At 42.5% G+C, this 10,430-nt stretch overlaps 1 long non-coding RNA gene across 1 annotated transcript in view; it reads left to right on the top strand.

The window, feature by feature from the left end:
* Positions 1–10,190, top strand: part of LOC147998258 (uncharacterized) — a 31,418-nt gene extending 21,228 nt beyond the window's left edge. The window contains exons 2-3 of the long non-coding RNA XR_015646986.1: positions 1,516–1,680; positions 9,495–10,190. This is a non-coding gene — a long non-coding RNA (uncharacterized LOC147998258). The remainder of the gene's footprint in view (positions 1–1,515; positions 1,681–9,494) is intronic.
* Positions 10,191–10,430: the final 240 nt, after the last annotated feature.

Here is a 10,430-nt window from a genome sequence, read left to right on the forward strand (position 1 = left end):
TATAACAATATGTTTTCGAGACAGGGTATACTGGATAATTTTCTGTCAACTTGATACAAGGTAGAGAGAAAGGAGCTTCCTGTGAGGAAATGTCTCCATGAGATCCATCTGAAAGGTGATTTTCTCAATTAGTAATCAATGGGGGAGGGCCCACACTATTGTGGGTGGTGCCATCCCTAGGTTGGTGGTCCTGGGTTCTATAAGAAAGCAGGCTTTGCCACGTGGTAATGGTGCTCGCCTTTAATCCCAGCACCTGGGAGACAGAGGCAGGCAGACTTCTGAGTTTGAGGCCAGCCTGGTCTACAAAGTGAGTTCCAGGAAAAACTCTGTCTCAAAAAAAAAGGGGGGGGTTGGGGATTTAGCTCAGTGGTAGAGCGCTTGCCTAGCAAGCGCAAGGCCCTGGGTTCGGTTCCCAGCTCCGAAAAAACAAACAAACAAACAAACAAACACATAAAAAATGTAAAAAGAAAAGAAAGAAAGCAGGCTGAGCAAGCCAATAAGCAGCACCCCTTCACGTTCTCTGCATCAGCTCCTGTTTTCAGGATCCTGTCCTGATGTCCTTCAATAATGAACAGCAGTGTGGAAGTGTTAGCCTAATAAACCCTTTTATCCCCAACTTGCTTTTTGGTCACGGTGTTTTGTTATAGCAGTAGAACCCCTGACTAAAACACAGGGTCTCACTGTGTAGCTCTGATTGGTCTGGAACTTGCTGTGTAAACCAGGCTGCCCTTGAAGGCACAGAGACCTGTCTGCCTCTGCCTTCCCTGGAGTGCTAGGATTAAACTCATATGCTACCTACCGTGTACAGCTATTGTAACAATCTTAGTATGAGAATGACTCATACTGCCAAGGACCGGCCACTCTTGGAGAGGGGTTCTGAGGGAAGGGTGTTTGAGAGAGGTGAAAACAAATGAACTGAAGTCCAATTGTGAGTCCAAGTCCTATGTTCCACTAGACATGGCTCCCTAGTAGCTCTCTATAGATAGCTCTAGGCTCTGGAGTCTACCTGAGACAGCTTTTTATTGCTATTCTACAAAGTTCTCTGGTTGAGACAGCTAGCTTTGTGCCTGAGACATCTCTCTCTGGTAGTAAAATTCTAAAAGCCCTCTGGATAGCACATGGGTTTTCTGGTCAAAGCCAGAAAGGCTGCTATAAAAAAATTTTGGATATTCCAACCAAGTCAGAAATCCTGTTAGAAAAATTCTAAAATTCTTGGGTTTTCCGATCAAAATCAGAAAGCCAGAAAACATTCTAAAAGATCTGTGTTTGTTCTTCAAACAGCCTTCTCTGGATAGCTGCTAGAAAACATTCTAAAAGAGCTGTGCTTGCTCTCCATGGATTTTCTGACCAAAATCAGAAATCCTATTAGAAAAACTTCTTGAAGAGCTGAGTTTCCCGAGATCTCTAGACAGCTCAGCTACTGATCTGGCCTGCAGTTGATTTTTGTTGCTATTATTGTACTTCTGGGGGTCGAAGCTAAGCTTTAATTATTTTATTTTATTTTTATGTCTTCAGGCGTTTTGCCTGCATGCAGTCTGTGTACCATGTGGTGCATGCCTGTTGAAGCCAGAAGAGGATGTCAGATCCCCTGAGACTGGAGATACAGATGATTGTGAGCAAACATATGGGTACTGGGAATCAAACCAAGGTCCTCTGAAGAGCAGCCAGTGCTCCTTACAGGTGAGCCACTCTCCAGCCAGTTCTTGTGTTTACATACATCTGTCTGTCTGTCTATCTATCTATCTATCTATCTATCTATCTATCTATCTATCTATCTTTCTATCTATCTATGTTGAGGCCTACCCCCACCTAACATAGCTGTAGCCATTTTGTTCCATACCAGCCAGCAATTTCATATCGTTGCTGTAATATGCCTGCTTGTCATTGACACAGAAAAATAACTTGACTAAGAGCAGGGTCATACTGTCCACATACCCTGTTATGTTCTGTATGTTATGGGGTTTGTTAATCTTTTTAAATATCTATCTATATATTTATTTTTTATTTATAGCAGTACATTGTTGCTGTCTTCAGACACACTAGAACAGGGCATCAGATCTTATTACTGATGGTTGTGAGCAACCATGTAGTTGCTGAGAATTGAACTCAGGACCTCTGGAAGAACAGTCAGTTCTCTTAACCACTGAGCCATCTCTCCAGCCCCAGGTTTGTTATGCTTAAGAAATTTCACAACCATACACTTCAGGTAGGTTAAATCAAATTAAAAGCTGGTATGAACTGTTTTGTCTAAAATGGCTTAAGTCAGGGCCAACCACCAGCAGCAGTTCCAGCACCTGCATATGAGCTCATTGGTGGATTCTCAGCCTTTCTAAGCTGCCCCCGGAAATGTCCAGTGTGCAGCTTTCAGCTCCTGAGCATGTGCTATCCACCTGGTCAGTCTTTAGGTGTGTGCTCAATAAACCATCCCTGCCTGACTGGCTTACTGGGATCAGTGTTCGTATGGTTTGTGTCGCAACTCCTCGACCCCAACACTGACCCCGCCCCGTGTGTGTGTGTGTGTGTGTGTGTGTGTGTGTGTGTGTGTATGAGTAGGTACATGTCTGTCACAGTGCATGTGAAGGAAAGTCAAAAGACAACTCGTAGGAGTCGATTCTCTCTATCATATGGGTCATGGGCCTCAGGATTAGTCAAATTTCACAGTAAAGCAGCACCAGCTTAATGGTCCTGTTGACCTCCCCCTCCTCCTCCTCTTCTTCCTCATCCTCCTCCTCCTTCTTCATCATTTGTGTGTGTGTTTATTTATGTACCCATGTTTGTGCAGATACCATTGGTTGTCCGCTGGTTAACCCTGGTTAACACTGTTCTACGGTGCTTCACGTATTCCCTTGAAACAAGCTTTGTCACTAAACCTGGAGTTAGACTAGTTACCAACAAGCAACAAGTGATTCTCCTGTCTTCATTCTCCAACTCGGAGGTTACAGGTGTTTGTTTTTGAAGACAGAATTTTCTAGTGTTACAATGTGTCCTTGTACCTACAGAAAGCTGCTCGTAAGTCTGCCTCCTGAGTGCCAGGATTAAAGGTGTGCACTACCACCTGACCCACAGTAAGTTACTTCAACTAGGGAGACATCACACAACCCCTCCCCACAAAGATTTATTAAGACAGAGGCAGGCAGATCTCTCTGTGGAGGCCAACCTGTTCTACAAAGTGAGCTCCATAATAGCCTGAGTTACACAGTGAGACCCTGTCTCAAAGAAAGAGATTTATTTATTTTCAATTTTTAAATTAGATTTATTCATTTTAATTTTTATGTGTAATGTTTTGCCTATATGTGTGGGCACCACATATGCCCTTGATGCCCTTAGAGGTCAGAAGAGGGAATTGGCTGGAATTGGAGTGATGGATGATTTGAAGCATTATGTGAATTTATAGCATGTGCCATCATGTCTGATTCGTTTTAGGTTTGATAAACTAAGTTCTTGTTCTGTTAGCTTGGGTGAGTATTTAACCCTGGCTTCTGGATGGAGGGTCTGTCTATCATGTTGCCTAAGCTGACTTCACCCCTCTGCTTCACTCTCCCATGCAGTCGGGATTGCTGGCATATGCCACAGCACCTGGCTAGTGATTTAACTGCAATCTCAGCATTTTGTTTTATAAAATATGGGCACTGGGTTGGTGAGAGGACTTAACAGGTAACCTTCACTTACTGCCAAGCCTAACGGGCTGAATGTGAGTGCTTCCCACATGGTTGAAAGAGTGAACTGACTCCTGTGAGCTGTCCTTTGACACACACACACACACACACACACACACACACACACACAGAGTAACTTCTTTAAAATATGGGCAATACAATCTACTTAAAAAGAAATAATGTCTAGGAAGTTTCTGGCATGGTACTAGAAATAGCACTCAGATTTCAACCTAGAAAATAGGAACCACAGAGAAAATTTAGTAGCGACTTAGTGTCCGGCACTGAGAAGCCCAACAGGGAACTGCGAATCAAGCTAAGAATTAATGAAAGAGCTGTCACCACAGAGCAATTTTGTCTGCAGCTGGAGAGGGGGAGGGAAGAAGAAAGGGAGAGAGAAAGAGGAACATCCTGCTTTTCCTTCCTCTTGCCTGCCAGGCTTCTGCCACTGTTTCCCTCTGCCAAATTCAGTCTGAAGTTCAGGATGGCTGAATGCCTACTCCCTCTGGTGGTCAGCTTGCTGAAGTGCAGCCCTTAGAACAGAGAATAACAATGAGGTAGGAATTAAACAGGCCTGAGAAAATACCTTTTTTAGAAAATCTTTTTTTTTTTGAGACAGCATTTCTGCCCCCACATCCTGCTGGAAAATCTTAAAAGTATTAAATACTGTTCACAAAAATCTCTCTTGAAAATATGTTGCAGTAATTCACTAGAATAAAGAAGAGTTTAAAGCCAGCCAGAGTGACATAGCAAGTTCAGGGACAATAAGAGCTACATAGTGAGACTGTCTTAAGAAAACAAGGGGTAGGGCTGGATGGCACAGGGGTTAGGAGCACTGACTGCTCTTCCAGAGGTCCTGAGTTCAAATCCCAGCAACCACATGGTGGCTCATAACCATCAGTAGTAAGATCTGATGCCCTCTGGTGTGTCTGAAGACAGCTACAGTGTACTTATATGTAATAAATAAATTAATCTTAAAAAATAAATAAATAAATATCAAAAATAAAAAAAGATGAGAGCTGTCTTTTAAAAAAAAAAAAAGAGGGCTGGAGAGATGGCTCAGTGGTTAAGAGCACTGGCTGCTCTTCCAGAGGTCCTGAGTTCAATCCCCAGCAACCACATGGTGGCTCACAACCATCTGTAAAGAGATCCGATGCCCTCTTCTGGTGTGTCTAAGGACAGCTACAGTGTACTTATATATAATAAATGAATAAATCTTTAAAAAAAAAAGAACCAACTCTTTTGAAGGAATTCCTCTTGTAAAGGACTCAGATTTAGTTCCCAGGACTTATCCACATGGTAGCTCATAACCATCTGTAATTCCAGGTCCAGGGGATCCAGTACCCTCTTCTGGCCTCCACAGAAGAAAAAGAAGAAAACAAGAGTTGCTAGGCATAGTGGTACACACCTTCAATCCCAACACTGTTGGGATGCAGAGACAGACAGATAGATGTCTGTGAGTTCAAAGCCATCCAGAGCTACATAGTGAGATGATGTCTCAGAAAATTTAAAAAATGGACTCTGTTGGTAGAGTGCTTGCCTAGCATGCATAAAGCCCTGGCTTCCATCCCCACTGCCTCATACAGTGGATGTGGTGATGCACACCTATAATCCCAGCGCTGGGAGCAGGAGAAAGAGGAACAAAATTCAAGGTCATCTTTACTACATAATGGTATTTGAAGCCAACCTGGGCCAAAGGACATCTTGCCTAGAAAGAGAAACAAAGAAAGAAAATAAGCTAGGAGAGTTGCCTAGCATGTACAAAGCCCTGGGTTCTGATTCTTAGCACACCTTACACAAACACATTATAGGAGATTAATTTCTCCTCCTGTCCCATCCCTGACTCTTCTAGATTATTCTAAATACAACTATTTCCATGCTGATTCACTGGCATATTAAAGTGGATTTTCAGTGCCAGACATTTGCAGCACCTCAGCTGAAATCTCAAGGGATTCTACAGAGGCGCTCATTCATGTCAGTCTTCTGTAGTAGTCCAGGTGGGCCTTAAACGATCATCTCAAACCAGGTTGCCTTGACCTGACCCTTCTGTGTGTACCTCCTGAGGCTCACCTTACAGACTTGCATAACCATGGCCTTGTCTACCTTTTCTTTCTCTCCACCACCTCTGGCTGTGTGGCTGGTCTCCCTCCTGAGCTCTTGCTAGTACTAGGATTATGGAGCGCACCAGCGCATCAGCAATGGCTGATGACCATTGTTTCTTTCTGCTCACGGAACGCATTAAATATAGCTGATTTGATAGGTTTTACTGTAATCTCAATGACTGGGCCGCCTCTGATATAGATTCTGCCATATCTTCTCTCTGTGACCAAGTCAATTTTTATTTATGTGCTTTTGTTGCTGTTCTTTTTGAAATCTGGGTGTTGGGACGCTGGAAGTGTTCCATTATGAGAGGCAGTTCTAGAAAGCCTCTGCCTCAGGCATTAATGGGTTTTGCTTATTTAACATTACAGACATCTATTAGTGACTGGTATAAACCACTTCTGCAGTCTATGTTCCTTGTGGTGTTTTGTTCCTGACATTTTTAATTTTTTAAGGACTTATTTATTTATTATATATATAAGTACACTGTAGCTGTGTTCAGACACACCACAAGAGGGCATCAGATCCTGTTTCAGGTGTCTGTGAGCCACCATGTGGTTGCTGGGATTTGAACTCAGGACCTCTGGAAGAGCAGTCAGTGCTGTTAACCACTGAGCCATCTCTCCAGTCTTGGTTGGCTTTTTTTTTTTTTCCGAGACAGGCTTTCTCTGTCTAACAGTCCTAGTTGTCCTGAAATTCACTCTGTAGACCAAGCTAGCCTTGAACTCACAGAGATCCATCTGCCTCTGCCTTCCAAGTGCTGAGATGAAAGCCCTGTGCAACAACCACCTAGTGTTTAGAGGTTTTGGCTCTAGATTTATAAAATTAAATTCTTAAAGCTGAAGAGATGGTTTACTGGTTAAGAGCATATACTGTATATACTGTTAAGAGCATACATCTGTAACTCCAGTTCCATGGAGACCTGGTACCTCTGTCATCTACAAACATGAGTACTCATGTGCATATACCCACACACATAATTAAGAATAATGAAATACATCTTTTTAATTCATTTTAAAATGTATGTCTGGGGGTGCGGTGGGCCGGGCATGCTAGATTCCCCTACAACTGGAGTTACAGACAGTTGTGAGTTGTCATGTAGGTGCTGGGAACTGAACCCAGATCTTCCGGAAGAGTAGCCAGTGCTCTTTAATGACTGAGTCATCTTTCCAGCCTATAATACTTTTTTAAAAATCAAGCTCTTGTGAGGAGCATTTGAAAGGCCTGAGCCTGGCTGACTCCACGACAGGCAGTAAACTAGCAGTTCAGGAGACCAGGCCTGAGTTTCTACTTCCCAGAACAGGGCCAGAACCGGAACAACCACAGATTTATGTAAAAGGGACCCCTCCTCAGCTTGTAAAAGGACAGCCAAACTTGCTGCCAAGAGGTGAAGAGGTACCCCTCCTTGGCATGAAGCAAGAATAGATAATCTGAATCATAGAGACAGAACCCACCAATCGAAACATAGATCACTTACCCCTCCCTAATGTTCCTCTTTTTGGCTTTAAAACTGAATCTATGAATTTAGTTGCGGCCTTTCCATCCTGGTGGAATTGGGCCCCTGCATACAGGAAGAAATGCTCTTTGCTTTTGCTTACTGTTTGAGTCTATCGTTCTTTAGTGATACACAGACCTTACCACATCGTCAATCCTAAGTGGCCTAACTTCCTCTAGGATATACACACAACGGGCTGTGGTGGCAAATGCCTTTAGTCTCAGGACTCAGGAGGCAGAGGTGGCCAGATCTCTGAGTTTGAGCTTGGCCTGGTTTACAGAGTGAGTTCCAGGACAGCCAAGGCTATACACACAAATCATCTTGAAAAAGCAAAGCAAGGATTCTCTGTCTCTCTCTCCTTTCTTGCATATACATGTGTATATGAGTGTATTTCGATGTATTGTTTATAATTATAGGGAAATATAAAGCTGCATGTTTTCTTTTTCTTTTTTTTTCTTTCTTTCTTTTTTTTTTTTTTTTTTTGGTTCTTTTTTTCCGGAGCTGGGGACCGAACTCAGGGCCTTGCACTTGCTAGGCAAGCGCTCTACCACTGAGCTAAATCCCCAACCCCTACGCTGCATGTTTTCTTGAGGCTTTAGCAACAGCTTTGGTGTTGTCTGTCCATCACCCTTCCATCCCCTCTCTGTTGTATTCCCTCCCTCTGTCACCCTTACTTCACATCAGCTGTGTCTTCTTATTCTCTTCTCAAGCCCTACACACACCCCTACGGTCCCTTTATGCTCTGTTGGTTTCTGTCATTACTCCATGTTGTATACTCACATCTGAGGGTATGGAACTAGGAACCTAATGAGAGAGAACATGTGACATGTATCCTTCTGGGTCTGCGTTAACTCACTTAATATGAGCTTTCTATGTCTACCCATTTACCTGCAAGTTTCATTTTTTTACATAGGAATAGTATCCATGGTGTATGTAAACCACATTGTCATTATCAACTGTCACTTGAAGGACATGCAGGTTGTTTCCATTTCCGAGCCATTGTGAAGAGGGCAGCAGTGAACTTGGCTGAGTGAATTGTGGAGCAGGATGTCAAGTCCTTTGGTGAATTGTGGAGCAGATGCCAAGGAGTGGTATAGCTGAGCCATATAGTAGACTTATTTTTAATTATTTGAGAATTCTCTATGCCAATTTCCAGAGTAGCTTCTCCAATCTGCAATTCCACCAACAGTGAATGACAGTTCCACTTTCTCCACATTACCAATATTTTGCTGACCTTAGCCACTTTGACTGTGATAAAATCTCAATGTTGTTTTAATTTGCATTTCTCTAATTGCTAAGGATTATGAATATTTTTGAGGTATTTCTTAGCCATTTTATTTTCCCTATTGAGAAGTTTGTTTATATCCCTACCTCGTCTTTTAAAGATTTATTTATTTTTATTTTATGTGCAGTGGTGTTATGTCTGCAGTATGTCTATGAAAGGTGCCAAATACACTGGAATTGGAGCTATAGACAGTTGTGAGCCACCATGTGGGTGCTGGGAGTTGAATCCAGGTTCTCTAGAAGAGTACCTAATGCTCTTAACCACTGATCCATCTCTCTAGCCTCCCCCTACCCCATTTTTAAATTGGGTCATTTGTTCCCTTGATTTTTTTAGTTATTTGTATAGTCTTGATATCAATCCTTTGGCATATATGTAGCTAACAAGGATAACAAAATCCCTAGCACCAGGAGTGAGAAACCTTCCTTTGACTGGTTGGTCAGCATAGTCCAGGTGACCCTCAAAACTAGAATATCCATGTGGACCTTGCTTTCTCTCAGGTTGAGGGTGACCCCTGTTGCTGAAGATGCTTAGGACACAGGACTCAGATGATTAGAGCTGGATCTGACCTGAAAGCCTCTTTCCTGCACTCTAGTTTCCATGGTGACAGAAAAATATACAAATTGCCAACGGAGGGAAGCAGTTTAAATAGTCCTACCCAGGTGCACCATCTATGACCCATGACAATTGCCAGCAGGGTAAGGTATATGCAAAAGTGCAGTAAGTGCCACTTGCATGTTGGTGACAACTGTCTCATAGGCCCACGAAACAGGAGGGAAATCATGCATAGAACTAGAAACCTAGTTAATTTTCTGGAGCTAGTGAGGTCATGAGCCTTAGAAAAGAATCTATTATTGCTGCTTTGGTAGGCCAGCATAATACCTTACTACATTCTAAATCTTATCTTTATACCTATTGGTAAGTGTAGCTACCATCACTCATCAAAGGCTTCCTCTCTTTACAGCAAAAAAAAAAAATCACAGAAAACCACAACTGGAAACAATACAGAAATCAACTGATCATGGGAAGCCCAGCCCTAACAGATATACATATCTGTGTATATCATAGCTCTTGTGTCTGTGGCTCTGGGACCATCGAGGAAAAGGGGACAGAAGATTTACAATCTTCTGAATCCCAGGAATCTGCTGTGAAGCAGGGTCTCCTAGAAATGGCTGCATAAACAAGACCAGAACAATGACAAGATCAATGGACATGTTAACATGGAAGGGGAAAATTACACATGGTCCCACCCCTAGACAAAGACCTACAGGCAATGATGACTGTTGGGAGGAGAATCAAGTTTTCCCAGGGTTGAGCCTCTTATTATTTGTCCAATGCCGAGTGATCAACCCTAAAACAACATAAACACAAACAACAAAAACAAACTAAGCAAGTTGTATTTATATATTTGTACATATGGGGTGTGTGTAACAAAAATAAAGAGGCTGGGGTTGGGGATTTAGCTCAGTGGTAGAACGCTTGCCTAGCAAGCGCAAGGCCCTGGGTTCGGTCCCCAGCTTCGGAAAAAAAAAATAAAATGAATTGTAAAAAAAGTCACTGTTGGGGCTGGGGATTTAGCTCAGTGGTTAGAGCGCTTGCCTAGGAAGCGCAAGGCCCTGGGTTCGGTCCCCAGCTCCGAAAAAAAGAACCAAAAAAAAAAAAAGTCACTGTTTAAAAAACAAAACAAAAAATTAAAAACAAAACAAAAAATTAAAAACAAAACAAAAAATTAAAAAGTAAATTGTTAGCTATATTTTAGCTTTTTTGTGTGTGAGACAATTTCTCTTATAACCCAGGTTGGCCTTGAACTCAAGATTTTCCTACCTCTACCTCCCAAGTGTAAGAATGTGTATGCTACCATGCCCTAGTTCATGTACTGCTGAGAGTGGAGGCCATTCTT

Source organism: Rattus norvegicus, chromosome X (genome assembly GCF_021556685.1).
Source record: "Rattus norvegicus strain SHRSP/BbbUtx chromosome X, alternate assembly SHRSP_T2T, whole genome shotgun sequence".
Lineage (NCBI taxonomy): Eukaryota > Metazoa > Chordata > Mammalia > Rodentia > Muridae > Rattus > Rattus norvegicus.